Source organism: Callorhinus ursinus, unplaced genomic scaffold (assembly GCF_003265705.2).
Source record: "Callorhinus ursinus isolate GAN/ISIS: 27379988/994484 unplaced genomic scaffold, GSC_fseal_2.0 scaffold4, whole genome shotgun sequence".
In the NCBI taxonomy this organism is placed as follows: domain Eukaryota; kingdom Metazoa; phylum Chordata; class Mammalia; order Carnivora; family Otariidae; genus Callorhinus; species Callorhinus ursinus.
The window spans coordinates 37,005,537-37,027,108 of record NW_027397066.1 but is presented as its reverse complement, the minus strand read 5'-3'; the positions used below and the strand labels follow the sequence as shown (position 1 = coordinate 37,027,108).

Genomic DNA, 21,572 nt, shown 5'->3' with positions numbered 1-21,572 from the left:
TTTGGAGGACCGGGATGCTAAAGTCCCTAAAATGTTAAAAACAGTCCTGCAAAATTAAGAATTATTTTGCTCAAAATGTCACTGTGAAAGCTAATGACAAATAGTCTTAGCAGTGGCCAAAAGAGTTAGGAGCTTTAAGCCAATGAGTAATAGGAGGAATTGAATAGCATTACTAGTTCTCTGTGATTAGATCTTGTATAATTTCATTATTTGTTTGAAGTGGGGTGAATTTTTCCAACATCAAACTCTTTTTAGGGCTATATTCAAGCATATTTGTAAAAACTCTTATAATTCCAAGAATTCTTCCACTTAGGTAAAAAACCAAACAACCGGTATTTCTTAAATCCCAGGGCTGTCTACCATTATTGCAAATAATTTATAGTTGGCAATAAATCCATGTAACACTAGCCACAATATTATCTCAGTGATCTTTGTCAGCAACTGTCAACCAAAATTCTAACTCTGACACATCTGTGGTTACTAATTTTCAAGTGGCGTTTCATTATTTAAAGGGAGTCAGCATATTCATGGATAATAAAGGTGACTGAGATAAGACATCCTATCTGACCAAATGAATGCACATGTCAATGAGTGTTTGAACCTGGAACAGATGCCTGGAGACTGCAGTAATGACAAAACAGACAGTTTCTATGACAACCATGTCAATGATCTGTGTAGAAGGGCCCACATTTCAAAGATAATGTTAATTCTCCTTAGGAGCAGTAAGTCAATGATATTAACCACATTTTTGTCTCTCTTCGGCTAATTGCTTTGTGGCTTGCATTAATCATAGGTCTGTCAGTAAATATAATTACTTTGCATTAAGACCATAACTTAATTAGAATTTGAGATGGATTAAAATGCAACAATAGGTTTACAAACCTGTGACTGAGGTCTCTCAAATGGGGATGCTGAGATCAAACTCCAAAGGGAGTATAGAGAGAACTAATGTCACCTTGAGGGTCTTCTCTCTGAACTCTGGACAGCCAAAGGAGAGTCAATCATGAAGACTCTTCACATTTTTCTCCAGGCTGGATGTTATTAATATTGATAATATGGCAATTTTCTTAACAGTTAAGGCTGGGATTTGCATTTAATTAAAAAATATAAAACTGGATAAGGTTGCTCTCTAGTAACTTTGGGTGCAAACTCTATTTCAAGTGGTAAGAGACTAGTTATGAGTATCAGCCATTCATTTGGGTATTTGGCTTGTTTTTCTTCTATGCCCTTGTAGAAAGATAAGGGCAAAAAATCAGCCCCCAAACTCTAATAATTTACGGAACCACCCTAACATCCTCTAGTTACCCTGATCGTTTCCTTCAATATGTAGTTCAATTCTATAGTTTAGAATAAACAGATCTGGTGTGACTTGGTTTATAACCTGTTTAAAGTAGTTCTTCCAGCAATTTGTAATAATAAATGTGTCAGGTTTCTTTAAGCTCTTGCATGTCTTTTCATAAAGTGTTTAGAACCCTTCACTTGTACAGTAACAATAACCCTACAAAAATAAAAACATATAATTTATATTTTTCACTAATGCTGGGAAACTAATATGAAAAATGCCTATAAAACTTTCTAAAGACTAGTACACAGAATCAGGGATCTATGATAATGTTGTGGCTGAAGTACAAATATGAATAAAGAAACCATAATCCTTTGGGTTTAGAAGAATCACAGTGGTATCAGGAAGCCCTTGTGGGCCATTTATGGGTAAACACAGGATGAGAGGCAAGAACATCTCTATACAATGCCTTTTTTGCCTTTCCTCAGGCTCTGAGGGACATGATCTGTTCTATCCTCCTAATATCAGTATCACTCTTTAGAACAGGAGCCCTTTTCTTTAACTTTCCTTTTTCTGCTTCCCTCCAGAAGGTAAACTTGCTGCTCAAAGTTGTACTGCTATTTGTCACAAGGAAATAAAAAATAAATATAATAAACATCAAGTACTTCAATCAGCTTGAGAAACATTACTAAATTCTTATAGAAATAATCCCAAACGAGCTGTATTTTTTTTTTTATTATTATATCCTTGCTGTGATAGTGACAGACAGTCTTCTCTGATTTCTACGTTCTACTTTTCTTCTTGGGTTAGCAGAAGGAGGGTATTTCCCACTCCTCCTCCACCATCCTAGTGTTTCTGATCTTGTCCTGAATTTAATACAGAAACTGAAATCAAAACAAGCTTTGATTGTCCCTGTTGCTTCAGTTGGATAATTTTCTTTATGAAGCTTTCAGGCTTGAACACTCATTCCTCTGTGCATATAATTTATATAACCATATAAATTAGATTTCACGATTTTATGGTAAAATCCAAATTTCAAAATGGTACAATACAAAGTTTGCCTATTGGAAATAGTATCATCATTATTGCCAGACAACAGAGTTGTCCCATAATATTTTGCATGTTTATTAATTTACCAGCTTTGAGCAGCTAGGACTGGAATTTGTCTATTATCTGAAAAAAGATATTAAGGGGTAGCTAGATTAGGATAGCTAGGAGAGGGCGCCTGGGTGGCTCAGTCATTAAGCGTCTGCCTTCGGCTCAGGTCATGGTCCCGGGGTCCTGGGATCGAGCCCCGCATCGGGCTCCCTGCTCCGCGGGAAGCCTGCTTCTCCCTCTCCCACTCCCCCTGCTTGTGTTCCCTCTCTTGCTGTCTCTCTCTCTCTCTCTGTCAAATAAATAAATAAAATCTTTAAAAAAAATTTAAAAAAAGGGATAGCTAGGAGACTGGGAAGGTCTAAAAGTAAAAACAAAACATACACACACACACACACACACACACACACACAAACTGGGGGAGGAGCTTGCTACAGATAGACAGTCATACAGTTAGTTAAGTGGAGTCAATTATTTAGAGGATAAAGCCACAGATAACAAATAGGCATTAATATTGGCTAGTTTCAATACATTGCTAAAGGGCAGATCTAGCAGATGAGTGACAAGGTACCTAATAAGATGTCTAAGATGACCAGGTGCCTAAGATGATAACAAAGACCAGATAAAGAGCACTTAGCACGCTCTAACTGCATAGCAAGACTCTAGTTAAAGACTGGGCATGAGAAAAAGAACATTTGTTGTATGATGGGTGACTGACGATAGGGACTGCAAAGTGGGAGAAATCAGATGATCATTCATAGAGGAAATTGGTGAGAATAAAGAAAAGATATAATTTATAAATATCTGGGAAGGCAAAAAAATGAGGGGTTGGAAGTATGAAGAATCAAAAGATTTTAGTTAAAGTACCTCCCCAAAACATATATATTAATTACAAGAAAAAAAGGCAAGCTTTATGAAGCAATTAGCAGATGCCACTTTAACCAAGTGTTCAAGGTTCACATTAGCATTGAGACAAATCAGCATCATATGTATAGTACAAAATAACTGGCCTGTATCTTCAAAAATGTCAGGAAAAAAAGCAGCACCAAAAAAATTATACAAGATGAAAGGAGACTAAGGAGATATGACTGATGACTGATGGAAACAATGTATGATCCAGGATTTTATTTTGCTATAAAGATCATAATTGAGGCAACTGGCAAAATCTGAAATACTATTATTTGTCTATGATAATTTCATGGTTTTTATTATTTACCTCAATTATGCAAGATGAGGCACACGTTTTTATTAAGAACACACTGAAGATTTAGGGGTCAAGGGCATCATGTATGCAACTTAGTCTCAATTTATACATAAGTAATGTACTTGGAGAGAAAGAAAATATTGAAGCAAATGTGGTAAAATGTTAAAATTTGGGTGATCTGTGTATTAAAAAAAATCCTTTGTATTATTATAGAATTTTTTTGTAAGTCTGAAAATATGTCATAGTAGAAATTTTAAAAAGGTCTATTTACTAGGCAATTTTTCAAAGCGGGTACTCAGTCATAGGGAAGACAAAAGTTTATTTACCAAAAGTAGGAAGAAAGCCAAGTCTCAAGAACAAAGACTCTTTTTATTGATAGAAACATAATTAGAATTCATTTAAGCAAACAACAACAACAAAAGCTTTGGAGGGATACTAGGAAAGAAAAAAAAACACACACAAAATCAACGGAAAGGCTGCAGAAACCAGGGATGTTCTGGTAATCTCAGTGCCTAAAGCGAGCAGATGTTTCTCAAATCCTCAGCTTGTCCCTGAGCATTTGCAGCTTATCTAAGACAAATTTCTCCTTTCATTATATGTATCTATCCCAGAGACAGACACTGATTTACTTGGCTTGGTCATTCGTTGGACCAATAATATTAGATGGGAAGTGATGATTAACTATCCATGTCACATATCCAACCCTGAGGGTGGTGTGTTGGAGGTATTACTACTGTGCAGTACTGTGACTGGTAGCTCTACCAATTATATTGCTACACTGGGTGAAGGAGCAATTCCCTAAAGGCTGGGAGTGAGGTAAACATTATAGTGTTACAAGTACTATGGTTTCAGTGAATTTATTCCAACCCCACATTCAAGAGTGGGACCTATTTTTCCCAACCTAATATATTAGATAGCATACCTTGCCAAAAAAAAAAAAAAAAAGTAGTAGGATTAACAGGTCATAAAATCAGAATCAATATGGTAAAGTGGAAATGCTTCTGAGGCTTTGAGGATTCTGGCAATACTCTCCACCACTAAACTTGAACTTCAAAGATTATAACTGAAGCTGTGTCTTGTGACCACATCTAGCCCAAGAGTAAAGCCAAGGTACTGATGAGAGGTGAGCATGAGAAGAAGAAAAACTAAATCTTGGATTATGTTTGACATCAATGAGACCATACTTGAAGCCAATTCTACCTCTAAAGTTTTTACTTGGAAGAGGCAATAAACTTCTTTGCTTATATCCATTTGGATTTGGTTTTCTGTCACTTGTGTCAGAAATATCCTGACACACACACACACACACACACACACACACACACACACACACACATCAATGAAGCATTTTTATCACTATAAGTGAAAAACAGGATAAAGTGGTGCCTCCTGGGTGGCTCAGTCAGTTGAGTGTTTCACTCTTGGTTTTGGCTCAGGGTCGTGGAATTGAGACCTGTCTCAGGTTCTTGCTTAGCAGGAGTCTGCTTGGGATTCTTCTCTCCCTCTCCCTATGCCCCTCCCACCGCTCATGTGTGCATGCTTTCTCTCTCTCTCTCTCAAATAAATAAATACAATTAAAAAAAGAGAAAGAAAAACTAGATCAAGTCAAAATCAAAAGTAAGCTTACTCTAATGGTGAATCAACGTAACTTAATTGTTCTTTAGATCCCCTTGACAGGTCAAGATTGATCTTAGTGTCTAGGGTGGGGCCATTTTCATAAGCAAAGAGAAAAAAGCAGAAGAGCTTTAAGAACAGGGACTCAAACATGTGATAGCAATTATTTCAACTTGATAACTGAATAACTACTGCATTCCTAAATTTATACAGACCAAATAAACTTATATAGAAGCTTCCCAAGAGATGTATACTTTTCTTAACCTATTAGCACCCAACAATTAGTACAAGAATTCAAATCAGATCTCAATAAGTACATTGATTCATAAATCTAAAAATTTATCTTCCTTTCCATCATCTTAATACCATCCAGGGGCGCCTGGGTGGCTCAGTTGTTAAGCGTCTGCCTTCGGCTCAGGTCATGATCTCAGGGTCCTGGGATCGAGCCCCACATCGGGCTCCCTGCTCAGCAGGGAGTCTGTTTCTCCCTCTCCCTCCTTCCCTCTGCTCTTGCTATCTCTCTCTCAAAATAAATAAATAAAATCTTTAAAAAAAAAAATACCATCCAAACTAATGATTTAAACAGTTACCAGATATTGGTCATTCACTGATTCCAAGGCTTAATAATAAAATCTTTGGGTCACCTAAATATGTAAAGCAAATATTAACAAAACTAAACGAAGAAATAGATAGCAAAACAATAATAGTAGGGGACTATAATACCCCCTTACATCAATGGATAGATCATAGAGATAGAAAATCATAAGGAAATGTTGGCCTTAATATTTCCTTATGATTCCAATGTGACATATTAGACCACATTGACTTAAAAGATACATACAGAACATTCTATCCAAAAGCAATGAATACACATTCTTTTCAAGTGCATATGGAATAGTCTCCAGGATAGATCATATGTTAGGCTACAAAACAACTGTTAACAAATTTAAGAAGATTTAAATCATATCAACATCTTTTCCAACCATAATGATATGAAACTAGAAATCAATGACAAAAAGAAAACTGGAGCATTCAAGAGTATGTGGAGATTAAACATCATATAACTGAACAACCAATCAGTCAATAAGGAAACCAAAAGAGAAAAGATACCTTGACACAAATGAAAATAAGGTACACTAAAATTTGTGGAATGCAACAAAAGCAGTTCTAAGAGGGAAGTTCATAGTGATAAATGCCTACTCTCAGGAAACAAGAAAAATCTCAAACAACCTAACTTACACCTCAAGAAAATACAAAAAGAAGATCAACGCCCGAAGTTAGTAGAAGGAAATAAAGATCAGAACAGAAATGAATGAAACAGGGACTAAAAAGATAATAGAAAAGATAATGAAACCAAGAGCTCATACTTTGAAAAGATAAACAAAATTAACAAACTTTTAGCTAGACTTACCAGACTTACCAAGAAAAAGAGAAAACTCAATATCTGAAAGAGGAGACTTACAACTGATACCACAGAAACACAGATCATAAGAGACTACTGTGAACAATTATATGCCAACAAATTGAGCAATCCAGAAGAAATAAATTTCTAGAAACATAAAACCCTTTAAGACTAAACATGAAGGAATAGAAAATCTGAACAGATCAATTACCAGTAAGGAGATTGGATCTTAATGAAAAACTTCCCAACAAACAAAAGCCCAGAACGTCAAGGCTCCACTGGTGAATTCTACCAAACGATCAAAGACAAATTAATACTACACTTCCTTCTTAAACTCTTCCAAGCAAACAGAAAAGGAGGAAACACTTCCAAACTTACTTCACGAGGCTAGCATTACCTTGACACCAAAACCAGACAAGGACACTACAAGAAATGAAAATTATGGGCCAATATCCTTGATGAACATAGATGCAAAAATCTCCAACAAAATATTCACAAATCTAATTCAATGATACATTAAGAGGATCATACACCATGATCAAGTGGGATTTTTTTCCTGGCATGCAAGGATGGCTCAACATGCATAAATCAAACCAACACGATACACCACATTAACAAAATGAAAAATAAAAATTACATGATCATCTTAAGAAATGAAAAAAAAAAGTACCAGACAAAATTCAACATCTGTTCATGATAAAAAAAAAACTCTCAACAAAGTGTGCATAGAGGGAATATATTTCAACATAATAAAGACAAGTTCACAGCTAATATCATACTCAATATCAAAAAGCTGAAAGCTTTTTCTCAAATTCAGGAACAAGACAAGGACACCCATACTCACCATTTTTATTCAACATAGTACTGCAAATCCCAGCCAGAGCAACTAGGCAAGAAAAAGAAACAAATATCCAAATGGGAAAGGAAAAATTAAATCTGTTTCTATTTGCAGATGATGTGATACTACATATAAAAATAATAATAAAGACTCCACCAAAGAAACTGTTAGAATACATGAATTCAGTAAAGCTGCAGAATACAAAAGCAATATACAGAAATCTGTTGCATTTTTAAACACTAATGACAAATTATCAAGAAGATAAACTTAAAAAAAAACTCACAATTGCATCAAAAGAATAAAATATCTAGGAATAAATTTAACCAAAGAGGTAAAAAACCTGATACACTGAAAACTATGACACTGATCCAAAAAAAAAAAAAAAAATCAAGATGACACAAATAAATCAAATGATAATCCATGCTTATGGACTGGAAGAATATTGTTAAAATGTTCATACTACCCAAGGCAATCTACAGATTCAATGCAATCCCTATCAAAAATCCCAATAGCATTTTTCATAGAAATACAACAAACAATCCTAAAATTTGTTTGGAACCATGAAGGACCCTGAATAGCCAATACAATCTTGAGGAAGAGGAACACAGCTGGAGGCAACATACTTCCTGATTTCAAATAGTAATCAAATTCAATAGTAATCAAAACAGTATGGTATCAGCACAAAAACAGACGCATAGATCAATAGAACAGAACAGCCAACCTAAAAATAAGCCTACACATATACGGTCAATTATTTATGACAAAAGGAGCCAAGAATATATGATGGAGAAAGGACAGTCTCTTCAATATATGGTGCTGGGAAAACTAGACTGCCACATGCAAAAGAGTGAAACTGGACCTCTATCTTGCACCATCCACAAAAATTAACTCAAAATGGATTGAAGACTTGAAAATAAGACATGAGCTTTTTCGCAACAGGTTTGCCACCAGAACACAAGTGTTGTGAAAATCACCACTCAACCTAAACCAAAATGGGAAAGGAAAAGACTCACATCAACAATCGTCATCATTGGACATGTAGATTCGGGCAAGTCTACCACTACTGGTCATCTGATCTACAAATGTGGTGGGATGTACAAAAGAACTATTGAAAAATTTGAGAAGGAGGTTACTGAGATGGGAAAGGGCTCCTTCAAGTACACCTGGGTCTTAGATAAACTGAAAGCTGAATGTGAACATGGTATCACCACTGATAACTCCCTGTGGAAATTCCAGACCAGCAAGTATTATGTGACCATCACTGATGTCCCAGGACACAGAGACTTTAACAAAAACGTGATTGCAGGCACATCTCAGGCTGACTGTGCTGTCCTGATTGTTGCTGCTGGTGTTGGTGAATTTGAACCAGGTATCTCCAAGAATGGGCAGACCTGTAAGCATGCCCTTCAGGCTTACACACTGGGTATAAAACAACTAATTGTTGGTGTTAACAAAATGGATTCCACTGAGCCACCCTACAGCCAGAAGAGATACAAGGAAATCATCAAGGAAGTCAGCACCTACATTAAGAAAATTGGCTACAACACCAACACAGTAGCATTTGTGCCAATTTCTGGTTGGAATGGTGACAGCATGCTAGAGCCAAGTGCTAACATGCCTTGGTTCAAGGGATGGAAAGTCACCCATAAAGATGGCAATGCCAGTGGAACCACACTGACTGAAGCTCTGGATTGCGTTCTGCCACCAACTCGTCCAACTGACAAGCCCTTGCGTCTGCCTCTCCAGGACATCTACAAAATTGGTGGTATTGGTACTGTCCCTGTGGGCCAAGTGGAGACTGGTGTTCTTAAATCTGGCATGGTGGTCACCTTTGCTCCAGTCAGTGTTACAAGTGAAGTCAAGTCTGTTGAAATGCACCATGAAGCTTTGACTGAGGCTCTTCCTGGGGACATTGTGGGCTTCAGTGTCAAGAACGTATCTGTCAAAGATGTTCGTCGTGGCAATGTGGCTGGTGACAGCAAAAATGACCCACCAATGGAAGCAGCTGACTTCATGGCTCAGGTGATTATCCTGAACCATCCAGGCCAAATCAGTGCTGGATATTGACCTGTGCTGGATTGTCACACAACTCACATTGCTTGCAAATTTGCTGAGCTGAAGGAGAAGATAGATCGTTGTTCTGGAAAAAAGCTAGAAGATGGTCCCAAGTTCTTGAAATCTGGTGATGAACCATTGTTGATATGGTTCCTGGCAAGCCTATGTGTGTTGAGAGCTTCTCTGACTATCCTCCTCTGGGTCGTTTTGCTGCTCATGATGTGAGACAGACGGTTCCTGTGGGTGTCATCAAAGCAGTGGACAAGAAGGCAGCTGGAGCTGGCAAGGTCACCAAGTCTGCCGAGAAAGCTCAGAAGGCTAAATGAATATTATCCCCAATACCTGCCACCCCAGTCTTAATCAGTGGTGGAAGAACGGTCTCAGAACTGTTTGTGTCAGTTGCCCATTTAAGTTTAAGTGAAGACTGGTTAATGATAAAAATGCATCATAAAACATTCAGAAGGAAAGAAGAATATTTTGTGGACCATTTGGTTTTTTTGTGTGTGTGGCAGTTTTAAGTTATAGTGTTTTGGGTTTTTTTTAAGATATCATTTATTTATTTTGACAGAGAGAGAGAGGGAACACAAGCTGGGGGTGTGGCAGAAGGAGAAGCAGGCTTCCCATCGAGCAGGGAGCCCGACGCGGGGCTTGATTCCAGGACCCTGAGATCATGACCTCAGCTGAAGGCAGACACCTTATGACTGAGCCACCCAGGCACCCCTTAAGTTATTAGTTTTTAAAATCAGTACTTTTTAATGTAAACAACTTGACCAAAAATCTGTCACAGAATTTTGAGACTCATTAAAACAAAAGTTTAATGAGAAAAAAAAAAGAAAGTAAGATGTGAAACTATAAACCTCTTAGAAGAAAACATAGTCAGTAAGCTCCTTGACATAGGTCTTGGCAATAAATTTTTGGATTTGACATCAAAAGTAAAGACAACAAAAGCAAAAATAAACAAGTGGGACTACATCAAAGCAAAAAGTCTCTGCTCAGTACAGGAAATCATCAACAAAATGAAAAGGCAACAAATGGAATGAAATAATTATAGATCATACATCCGATAAGGGCCAATATCCAAAATACATTAAAAAAAAAAACACCCCATACAACTCAATAGCAAAAATAAAGTGACTAAAAAATGGGCAGAAAAACTGAATAGACATTTTTCCAAAGAAGATCTATATGGCAAATAGGCACATGAAAAGATTCTCAGCATCACTAATCATTGGAAATGCAAAACAAAACCACAAAAAGGTTATCACCTCATACCTGTTAGAATGGCATTATCAAAAACAGAAAAAATAATAAGTGTTGCTTAGGAAGTGGAGAAAAAGAAACCCTTATGCAATGTTGGTGGGAATGTCAATTGGTCTAGGTGCCATAGAAAACCGTATAGATGGGACACCTGGGTGGCTCAGTCAGTTAAGTGGCTGCCTTCGGCCCGGGTCATGATCCCAGGGTCCTGGGATCGAGTCCCACATCAGGCTCCTTGCTCAGCAGGGAGCCTGCTTCTCCTCCTCTCTCCCTCTGCTTGTGCTCTCTGTCAAATAAATAAAATCTTTTAAAAAAAAAAAAAGCTGTAGAAAACCATATAGAATTTCCTCAAAAATTAAAAATTGAATAGATGATTCAGAAATTCTAATTCTGGGTATTTATCCAAAGAAAATGAAAACACTAACTTGAAAATATATATGCATCCCCATGTTCATTGCAGCTTTATTTATAATCATGAAGATATGAAAACAGTGTAAACATCCATTGACAATGAGTGGATAAAAAAAATGTGACATAGACACAGAAATATTCAGTCATCAAAAAGAATGAAATTTTACCATTTGTGACAACATGGATGGACTTTGAGGGTATTAAGTGAAATAAGACAAAAATATAAGTATCATATGATCTCACTTATACGTGGAACCAAAAAAAAAAAACAAACAAAAAAACACAAAACAAAAAAATAAGCTCAGAGATATAGAAAACAGATAGGTGGTTGCCAGAGGTGGGGTGGAGAGGGGGCAAAATGGGTGACGGGAGTCAAAAGGTACAAACCTCCCACTATAAAATAAATGTCATGGGATGTAATATACAGCACAGAGACTATTATTAGTACTGTATTGCATATTTGAAAGTTGCTAAGACAGTAAATCCTAAAATTTCTCATCACAGCACAAGAAAAAAATCTGTAACTATGTATGGTAATAGATATTAACTAGACTTACTGTAGTGATCATCTCACACTATATACAAATACAAAATCATTATGCTGTACACTTAAAACTAATATATATTAATTATACTTCAATAAAAAAGATCTGAAGACTGACATTTTAAAATAATAAAAAACTGACTTACTACATTTCTTGAAGGTGGTTGCTTAATACCTCTAGTTCTACTTTGTCTGCAAATGATGTTAATTATACTTTCCTACCTCCCATAAGAGCTATGATAATTACTGTTGGTAAAGCACTTAGGTTTCCATGGATAAGGGAGATGGTGTAAGGGCAATGTGTTATCATCATTATTACTGCCCTGGACAGCTGCTCATTAAGGACTGCATTTGAGTAAAAATCCATGAAAATTTTAATTGATATGAGACAGAAGTTGGTCAACCTTAGCCATATTTACTGCCAATTTTAAGTACAAAGAGAAAAACTTCTCCCTAATTAGAGCATCTCAAGTATCATCACAAAAAGGAATATAATAGTTTTAAAGTGTTTCAACAATTCAGCATTCATTCATTTAACAATTATTCAATATCCATTATGTTCTGGGTTCTCACATACAGAAAATCAAAAAAAAATGCCTTTGTAGAACTTAACAGTCTAGAGTTTAAAATTTGCTTTGTCACTATTTCTAATGCCACCTTTTAGAATGCATCCCAAACCATTTATATTTTTTTTCTTCTCTGGGAAAATATGTCCTAAATATTTATTTTTCTACATAATGAATTTCTGCCCATTATGTAAAACTCTCGTGTTTGCATGCTAATTTTCCCCTAAATGCATTGGATCTCTCCAATTGTTCCAGGCATGTAACACAGTACTGAACACATATTATGCTCCTAAATGATTCCCTAATTAAACATGTAATACCTATTAATATTTCTTTCATTTACTAACTAGTAAATGGAGACTCATATAATTCAGTGGGTGTTTAGAAATGATTCCCAGACACGTATATCTAATTTGTTGCATGGCTGAGAAAGACCAGGGTTGACAAAAGGGTCAAATTTAGAAAAAATATATTTTCTGGCTCTGCTCCTTTACTGTCCACCTGTTATTACAGAATTTCCAGTTTTAAGCAAGTAATTTCCTGCCAAAATCACTCCAATCATCCTGCGGTGTATTTTCTGGATATCATGACCATGTCAATTATCAACCACAGGGCATCCAAGAATTATTTCTTCTACTCTCGCCCTTTTTAATACTGTCAGCTGCTGAGGCCCCACTGTCACCAAAGCTACAGGAAGACATTTCATCTCTTCCTAAGTTGAGCTATTTTTTTTTTCCCCTAAGTGCTGCTTCTGCTGGGCAGCTCTGTAGCTACATACTCTGGAGACTGGCAACGACAAAGTAATGTATAATTCTATCCAACATTGGGTTTTCAAACTCAGGTTGTGTGTTCAATCAGAAGAAAAGAAAAAGAATGCATATTTCCTTTAAGAACATCAAGGGAAAAAAAAGAACAGCAAGGAAATGTGGATTTGAATTTCTATATCTTGAGAACTTCTTAGGCAAATTATCTCCATCAGTTTCTGGGTACCTTGGTTAATTTTTCCCTTTTTTCTCTTACCTTCCCAACCCCTCTCCCTCTTCTCCAGATTATATAAATGAGACCCTAGTGGCCCGACAAGGAACAGTTCTGATAAATAAACACCATAATGTGAGCAGACTCAATTCTGACCTCTAAATGTGCTATAAGCCCAAGCTTACCTAATTATTTTAAGGTAGAATTATCTTATCAAAAGTTCCTCTGTGCAAATAATTTTCTTGCATCATTCTCATTATCTAACCTGAAATTAGCATATTTTAGTCTTAGGCTGAATGGGACATAGACCTTAACATAATGACTTTTCTGTTCTCTTATTGTAGGGTGAACGGACCAAGAAAGTATAAATCAAATAGTCACCCTACTCTGGTCACACACTGATTTTTCAAATATTTGAAGGCTGTGAAAATAAAATAAATTTTAAATTTTAAATCTGTACCTTTAATTAAGGGAAATTATAAAAAGGTCAATTAAATTAGTCACGTGCTAACTAAAAAGTTGCAATTAAAATTATGTAAGTTAGAAATAATGGTGGGTTTTGGGTGAAGATCATTGACATTAAAGGTATAAACGGCCACTTATTGTTCTTGCCAATTAAACCACTGCAGTCCCAAATTCTACCCATAAACTTTCTGAAAGCACCATCCTTAGGGATAGCAACAAAATTAGAATCTAATACTACTCAATACCCTTATTGCAGAACTCTGTTAAATGCTGAATCTAAACACATTTTAGTTTTGGGGTCTAAACAAACTTCTACTCTCTCCATCAAGCTTCACATTCCTTCCTTTCACAACCCTGAATCTTGAGATCTTGCCATATTCTTAACAGTTGACATGGAGAAAAGAAGTCAAGAATAAGGAAGCAGCAAGACGGCTAGTTTAAATCTCAGCAATGCCAATTTCTTGGACAAAACGAGTTAACTTCTCTGTACATTTTTCTTTGTACATTTCTGGGGGATGGAATAATCCTATCCACTTTACCTAGAGCTGTAACGAGTATATTAACGTAAAATGCTTTATACAATGGAACATAAATAGTAAGCACCAAATAAATATTAGTTATCATGACGATGATTATCATTACCACCACCATCACATCATCATTACACATCAGGCTCTGTACACATTAGGTACATGCATGGAGGAATGAGGAAAAAAGGCCCACTCTGAATTTCTGTGCCTACTCAATCACATCAAGTACAAGTGAGCCATCAGATGGTGAGATCTCCCACTCAAGCACAGTATCCACACCAGTGTGGCCCAGTCAACTGTTATGAACTTAAACTGACCAAACTGATATATCCTTCTCCTTTAAAGAAAATATACAACCTGGTTAAGCTGAGGGATGTCCGGGTATGAAGAGGGACTGGGGAATAACCCTTGCTCATAAATCAGAGCAGTCAAATAATGACATGGGTTGCCTCAAAAATACTGAACCAGAAATCGGAAAGCCAACTCAGTTAATGCTGAAGCAGAAATGCCTGTGGGTACATCACTGACTTTAATGTTCTTAAGCACACAAGCTGGAGAGGCAGGGACATGGGACAAGTGCAGGGTCAGGGCTGGGTATGGGTGAGGAGAGGAAATGGCAAGGCTGTACTCAGGAATGAAAGACTCACCGTGAGTGTGACATGCATCTCTGTATATGGACAGGAGGCTTAGGTGTGTGTCAGAGGATGCACACTCTGTCTCCCCTGAGTGTCTGTATGTACATCCATTCATAGTGTGTCTGTGTTATAAAGAATGAAAATATAGAGAGAAGAGCCTGGTATGTCTAATGATCAACATTCAACGTAAGACACTGACCAAACATTAGCTGTTCAAACTACAAATTGTTATTTTTAGCAATAAACTTTCAGGGCCTCAGAAGGCCTTAATATTTCATTATTATTGTCAGATTTCATTGCTAAGCATAGAGGACACTATTCCAAGGACTAAATTGATCATATCTGCACTGCTATTAGTCACCCACAAGGTTGTACAGCCTGGTAGAAAATGAACTGATTAGTTTTCGTTAATCAAAAAGGAAAAGTTCAGATTCCTATTCCTTTTACAGAGATGCATCTCTGAGGCAGGAATGGTTGCTCTGCAGACTCTTGTAGGATGAAACCATTTGTACCACCTCTCCTATGAATAACAATGATGCCCAAGAGAGTAAAAGTTTACTGTGCTGGTCCTGACCTGCAAGGGGTGTTCCCAGTGAAGCAAAGTCAGATGAGTCATCTGACATCCCTTTGAGGAACTCTCAAAGGAATTGTACCTAAGGCAAGGTGCTAGCAGGATCATGGTGGGACATCCAAATTTTGTGTCCTTCCATACAAGGCAAAACAAACTATCAAAGTAGAAACAGAACCCATCAGCAAAGAGCAAACTGTTCTGAAATGGGCTTCAAGTGACAAAAATGAGCCATTTTATTTTCTTTGCATCAGGCTGCTCTTATTTTCTCATTTCAATTCCCTTGGACTTGTGATATCCCTTGTCAAATTCCTTTGGAATTTCCACTTGGAAAAATGATAGATTAAGTGGAGTGTGTGTATTCCTAGGGCAATCACAACCCATTTACTTTAGTAATTCATATTTTAAAAAACAATTTTCTTTTACTGTTTAACAGGAAGATATCTCATCTCTTTGGTTTCTGGCCTCTGCTTGTGCCAAGTGAAATGTGATGTTTGGTCAACACTGAGGCAGAACTATTTATCATTATATTGTTGGGTAGTGGTTATATAGCAGCATTTCATCAACAGGCTATGGTATTCTTCTTAATACCCCATCAAGGTTTTTTTTTTAATATGGCTGTTTGGAAATAAGACATAAGAAAAAATATTCAGCAATATTTATCCCAGGATATAAAATATTTAAGTATGTAGAGTATCACCAAGAACAATGGAACTTATTATGATAATCTATTATCATTATCCCCTAACTTTTAGACAATTGCTAAGACAATTTAATGTACGTATGGCATGTGGACACTCAGATTTTTATCTTCCTAGTATTCTGCAACTGAGTAAAGGGCAGATCATGGTAATTAGCCTTTCATGCAGATATGTTTACCAACCCAACCAGGTTGTAGAATTAATTGCATACATTTTTCTATAATCCCAGGGTAGGTAACATGGTTTAGTGTCTGTAACAGGCAAGTAGTGGTAACCATGATGGAAAACTGCAAGATGAAATTATCTCGAAGTGCAACAAATTAAATCTTGACTAAATAATAGCTATTATCCATAAAATTGCTGAGTGTTGCAAAAGGTCACAAAAGGAATTAGGAGGGGTGTTTATAGAAGAGACACTTAAAATTTATGATAATCCAGTTTTCCTATACTTTATTTTCTAATGTAGCAACTTGAGGATTTTGTCATATCTAAGAACTTATTTAATATATATGATTTCCTTTTCTAGAATAAGTTTAGCTTTCAAAAGGAGTTATTAAATACCCTAAATGGAGGGTGCCTGGGTGGCTCAGTTGGTTAAGCGACTGCCTTCAGCTCAGGTCATGATCCTGGAGTCCCAGGATCGAGTCCCGCATCGGGTTCCTTCCTTAGCAGGGAGTCTGCTTCTCCCTCTGAACTTCCTCCCTCTCATGCTCTCTCTCTACCATTCTCTCTCTCTCTCTCTCGATAAATAAAAATCATTAAAAAAAATACCCTAAATGGAAAACATTGTCATTAGCAATAAATTAGTAATTAAAGTAAATACAGAAGTTAAGCAATGGTATTAATTTTTCCACTTAAGTTCCATCACTGATAAGGACACTAATATTATTTTGTGTTGACTTCATGTTGTAAAATTTGAGATGTGTTTATACCGCCCTTGATTCTTAACTGTAAACCACGAGAGACTCCTGATCAAGTTTTTCAATGAGCAACCTTTAGAAGCACTTCTGAAACTTGCTTTGTGATATCAGGTACTTAATATTTACCATGATATGGCCATTTCTCCTTCAGTAAAGTGATAGCACAGGTTCCCTAGTGATATGCTATGAACTAAATGTTTGTGTCTCCCCTTTGATGCATATGTTGAAGCCCTAATCCCCACTGTGGGGATATTAGCAAAGAGGGCCTTTGGCGATAATTAAGCTTAGGTAAGGGCATGAGGGTAAAGCCCCCATGATGCAATTAATACATTTATATGAAGAAATACCAAAGATCTCCTGTTGTTTTGGTTTGTGGTTTGTTTTGTTTTGTTTTGTTTTTAAGTATAGTCTGCAGATGGGGGACTGTCAGACAGCCAAAATAGCTACTTTGTATTTTTCTCAATGGATCTCCTTCATTTTATTTAAAATTTATTTAGGCAAATATATATCTGCCTCAAGTAAGAAGGTCAATTTTTAATTATTAGAGGTGTACATTATTCCCACCCACACCAAAGCTGCTATATGAAAATCTACTCTATCCCCCAGGGAATGGACATATTTTTTCCAATGAACATCTTTATAAAAGGATCTATGTATCTGAAGCACATCTCTTTTATCTGAGGAAAATTTTAGAAGATATAACAACTATCTTTATCTTTTTGGGGGTACGTGTAGAAGAAATGCAAGCAGTAATTCTCAACTAACACTGTATATTATATCGTTCATTCATTGAAAATTACATATTAAATGCTTTCTATGTATCAGGAACTGTACTACAGGGAGAGATTAGACAATTAATAAACAATGTTAAACTTGAGTGATATTTTACAATGCAGAATGTTGTAAGGATTCAGTTGTTATTTGTGGAAAATAGAATATCTCATTTTGGCCTCATCTGAAGAGCCCATGTGTTATCTTTAAAAATAAACAAATAAAATGCATCAAAGGCAAAATCCCTCAGTACCACTAACACCAGAGAAAAAGTAAAAGAAAAAGAAGCAGCTAAAAGAAATGGAGCATATAGTGAAGCAAGATCTTTGGAAAATTCAGTTCACAAGAAGTTTTCATGGTATGTAATTTATTCATGGCTCCTGCTGGATTTAGTTAATAGCATCTGCCTATTTTCTCGGTTGTGGTAGTCATCTCCTAAAATGTCTCAGCTCGTATCCCAAGACAAGAGGCCTTGCTGTGTAACTACAAAGTTATCCCTCCAAAACAACATTCTGTACACCAAAGAGGCTTTAAACAGGCAGGCAGATGTGTCTGAGGCCAGCAGATTTCAGGGATTGCTTTTCTACAACTGAAATTTACTGGGCTCTCAGGATGCACTGCAGTGTTCCTCATCTAATCAATGTCCTTCATTTTATGTCTTTGTTTATTTAGAATATATGTGAAAAAGGAAAGCCAGAACAATTATGTGGTTATATAAAGAGAGAACAAGACCACAATGTATAATAGGAGAGAGTGAGCACCCACCTACATTTTGTGCATTTATTATATATCACCAAGTGTTTCAAACAGTATATACTATAATGACACTGAGGCACTCTAGAAACATTATACCTGTACTTACTATATGAATTACTTATTGTATAACATTTATGAAGGGATTCCAGGGTCATGATTTTATCTAGTCCTTGCAGCAACCCAAGTTAAGTTCTTAACTTGCGCTAAGAAGTATTTTTATTCCTAATTTTAGCAGAGATAATAAAATATCAATAATATACTTATTGGTAGGTAGGGAGCCCTTATCAAACCCAAGTTGCTTAAATTCAGTCTAGTCTTCTATTACAATTTCTCCCCTTCTTGCAACATGATGCCAAGTAACTGAGAAAAGTGTCATTAACTGATCTCAGGTACGTCAATTGTGTCCACTCTATAGATGATCCAAGAACTAGCAGCACCACTTGGATAGGAAGTGGGAGTCCTAGATTTAAAGTAGTATGAAGCTATTTGACACAATCTTGAAGATTTTATTTAAAGTGAACAAACATTGAGACCACATGATGCCTACAGAAACCTTGTCCTAGATCACTCAATGACGGCTCTTAGCGAAACATGCTCACTCAGCCCAAATGAGAATCATCCCTAGAACTGGTTATTGAATATAATTAGCAAAGATAAATCACTCAGAGCAGAAGAAAGATAGCTGTGTGCAGAATATTTAGGAGACTTGTAGGGACAGATGGGCCAATTCAAGAATGGGCCTTCAGAGATGGTTATAGTCTTGGACTCGGATTAGATTAGAAAGTAGAGTCTGGGGAGAGCTGAGACTTTTAGCAAATTAGAAAATATTTGGTTAGGAACTACCAGGCACTAGGAGTTTATTTCTTTAGCCTTTAAACCAATTCAGAAAAAAAAATGTACAATTAATAAAATGTTGGTATCTATTAGAGGAAACCAACTCCAAAATATATAGTGACTCAATCATGATGGAAGCTTAATTTCTGCTCACATTAACAATCCAAAAAGGGGTTCCTGGTCAACATTCTTTTTACCTAGTGATTTAGGCTCCTGATATTTAAAAGTTCTGTCATCCTCAAGGAACCCACCATTGTTTGCATTTAGGCAGTGCAGGGGAAAGAGAGTAAAGAGAAGGCACATTAGTTTCATAAAAGGTTTCAGTTGGAAATGCACACATCTCTTCTACTCGTAATCTTTTAGCTAGAAGCTAGTCACATGGCCACACCTCACAGTAAATGAGATTGGGAACTATTACCTGTGTCCCCAGTGAGAAACAAAGAAGAATGTGAATTTGGATGAATATGGAGAAATTTTTGCCAAAGTATCTTTTTAACAGTTATATATATGGATGGCCAGTGAGCTCTAAAAGTTGTGGCAGCAATGACAAAAGGCTGGAATATGTCTAAAACAAAGGATACCTAGACAGGTTGAAGTGTAATATAGAAAGTACCAACCAATTCCAGAGCTAAGAGGAGCTAATGCCTAAAAAATAGCCATAGTCTCAACTTTTTTTATTCTAATATATAAATATTTGTCCTTGTTCCCTTATACGCTGTTTTAACATCTATAGATAAGAACATTTATGGATAAACTTTCTCTCAGTCACATACATGATGCCTTTCTTTAATTTGATATAAGGAATAAAGACATCACAGCTTGAAAACTGGGGAAGACATATGTCTAGAAATAACTACAACTCTGCAGTTTTCCAGAATTAATAGACCGACACTGATGTCATAATTTGTCATGAGTCAAAAAGAAAGTAAGATTTAAATGAGACCCACCAAGGACACATATCTCTAAATGACAGGCAAGGTAGTGAGGTGAAGAAGGAAAGCTACATTTGCAGGATGGTTCCTCTTGTCTTCTATAATAATTCTACAGCCACTGAGGTTGATACGATATTTGGAGGGAGCTAAATGTGAGGTTGTTAAAGTGAGTATGATTTAATCTATGTAAAATTACAATTTTGAAGTACGTTTGAGTTGCAATTGACATTCTGATGACATCAGCAAGCATCTGAAGGTCAATAACACTTCCTAAAATTCTGTAAGCTAACTGATCTTGATCTTTACAAGGGCTTCAAAGCTCGAAAAGGCAACAGTGCCAGTAACATAAAATTTCCAAAATCCAGGGGGAAAATGTGTGTGGTATAAGCAGAGAATGGAAAATCAGGTTTAGAGCTAGGTGAGGATGCCAGCCTCCCACTCTAAGTACACACAGGGTTTTGAATCATTCAATCGCTAGACTGTGCATCTCTCCGGTCAGAAAGGCTAGCCTAATACAGCCAGAGAAAACACCCAATCGCAAATTTAGAAATCTCACTTTCAACATAAAAAAGGGTACTGAAGAGACTGAGTCAGTAATAACACCAAGTCCTTTATTTGTACTCCTATTTCCTCTTTTGATAGAATTAAGGCAATGATAAAAAACATTGTTTTCATTTTAATATTCCCCTATTCCATCCTCAAATATAAAGAATACATTTTAAAAGTAAGCAGTTTTATGTCTGTTGCAGGGCCGCAAATAATATAACTGGGGTGGCAGAGGGAGGTGACTGGACAATATTATATCACTCCTGGAAACAGAGACACCTTAAGGTGTCCTGTTGGAACCACCTGAGTTAGATTCAAGAGTTAAGTTCACCAACGTGAATTATTTTTCTCAGATTTATCTCACCTTAATTTCTGTGTGGACTTTTCCAGCCAGGTTTAGAGAAATTGGACTTTTGCCTGGGTTACCCTCTGGTTACATATGAGGAAGTTCTTCCTTTTATAAATATATAAAATGAATGAACTGGAGCACAAAGAAACCTTAGTAAATTGGCTCAAAAAAAGTTATGTAATTTGAACCTACATCATTCCATTCAAAAATACTCAAAAGAATAAAAGAGGCAAAGTATAATCTAATAAAACTGGATTTAACAACACAGCTGAATAATGACTTTTCTCATTTAAAAAAAAAACACTGAAATATTCTGTGTTTT

At 36.4% G+C, this 21,572-nt stretch overlaps 1 pseudogene; it reads left to right on the top strand.

Annotated features, from left to right (window-relative positions):
• Positions 1 to 8,427: 8,427 nt before the first annotated feature.
• LOC112836082 (elongation factor 1-alpha 1 pseudogene) lies at positions 8,428 to 10,290 on the top strand (annotated as a pseudogene).
• Positions 10,291 to 21,572: the final 11,282 nt, after the last annotated feature.